Genomic DNA, 1,824 nt, shown 5'->3' with positions numbered 1-1,824 from the left:
ATTTCTCTTATAGTACTTGCATTGCCTATTTTTTGCTTTTAGTAGAAAGTAGAGACAGTACTAGGAAAGTCTAGAGCTGGATATATTGTAATTTGAAGCCAGAGCCAAGATGACTCTTTTTCTTTGGCACGAGTGTCATCTTTCTTGCAGGACCATGCTGGCCACTTGTCACTCTTGCCTCCGTTGAGCACCTAAACAAGACAATACATATCATAAAGTTGTTAGGGACCTTTCTGATAGCAATGTGATTTTTAAAAACATATCACAAATTTAAAAAATCTAATATTCTGGGGCGCCTGGGTGGCTCAGTCGTTAAGCGTCTGCCTTCGGCTCAGGTCATGGTCCCAGGGTCCTGGGATCGAGCCCCGCATCGGGCTCCCTGCTCTGAGGAAAGCCTGCTTCTCCCTCTCCCACTCCCCCTGCTTGTGTTCCCTCTCTCGCTGTATCTCTCTCTGTCAAATAAATAAAATCTTTAAAAAAATAAAAAATAAAAAATCTAATATTCTCCCTATATTCTTTAAGTTATTATTTATTCCTTGAGGCTATATAATCTATCCATCCATGTGTCCATCCATCCATCCATCCACCTGTTAGGTAGATTTAATTGAGCATCCAAGGATGAGTTCCTTCTCCATTCAGTCCCCTCTGGAGGGAGGTAAGTGAGGGAGACAAGTGAGGATTGTTTCCCTTCCCTCAGGATCCCTATAGCCCTTTCTCCGTACTGCATAGTTCAGCATTTTATGATGCATACCTGCATTATTCATTCTGATCATTGCAATGGTGACAAGAATTAGGGCAGATATTTCCATTTTGCTAATGAGGAAACCAAGGCCTGGAGTATTAAACAGGTGAGTGTTCTATTCTTCTATTAAATATCAATCTGCCTGGTTTCCATAAAGTTAAACATACACTTTTGACCCACCAATCCCCCTAGGTATTTGCCCAAGAGAAATAAACATATATGTCCACACAAAGACATACATGAATGTTTATTGTAGCTTTATTCATAATAGCTCAAAGCTAAAATAGCCCAAGTGTTCATCAATAGGAGAGCAGATAAACAGAGTGTGGTATATGCTTACGATGGAAAATGGCTGAGCCACAGAAAGGAACAAACTTCTGATATATGTCAGAACATGAATAGATCTCAAAAACATTATGCTGAGCAAAAGAAACTAGATCTAAAAGAGTACACATTTATTTATTCCATTTATGTGGAATTTTACAATAAGCAAAGCTAATCTAGAGCGGCAGAACGCATATCATGGTTGTCTGGGCCAGAAATGGGGGTGGGTGGTGGGTGAATATAGACTGCAAAGGAGCAGGGAATTTGGGGGGTGATGGAAATGTTCTATATCTTTTTTTTTTTAAGATTTTATTTATTTATTTGAAAGAGAGAGAGAGAGCACATGAGAGGGAGGAGGGTCAGAGGGAGAAGCAGACTCCCTGCTGAGCAGGGAGCCCGATGTGGGACTCGATCCCGGGACTCCAGGATCATGACCCAAGCCGAAGGCAGTCGCTCAACCAACTGAGCCACCCAGGCACCCGGAAATGTTCTATATGCTTTTGTCAAAAACCACTGAACTGTACACTTAAAATGGGTGCATTTTATTGTATGTAATTTATATCTCAATATAGGTAATTTTTAAAATACATATCCGTCGGGGCGCCTGGGTGGCTCAGTCGGTTAAGCATCTGCCTTCAGCTCAGGTTGTGATCCCAGGGTCCTGGGATCGAGTACCACGTCAGGCTCTCTGCTCAGCCTGAGCCTGCCTCTCCCTCTCCTTCTGCCTGCCGTTCCCCCTGCTTGTGCTCTCTCTCTCT

The sequence above is a fragment of the Neomonachus schauinslandi genome, chromosome 1 (genome assembly GCF_002201575.2).
Source record: "Neomonachus schauinslandi chromosome 1, ASM220157v2, whole genome shotgun sequence".
NCBI lineage: Eukaryota > Metazoa > Chordata > Mammalia > Carnivora > Phocidae > Neomonachus > Neomonachus schauinslandi.
Note: the sequence above shows the minus strand (reverse complement) of the source record.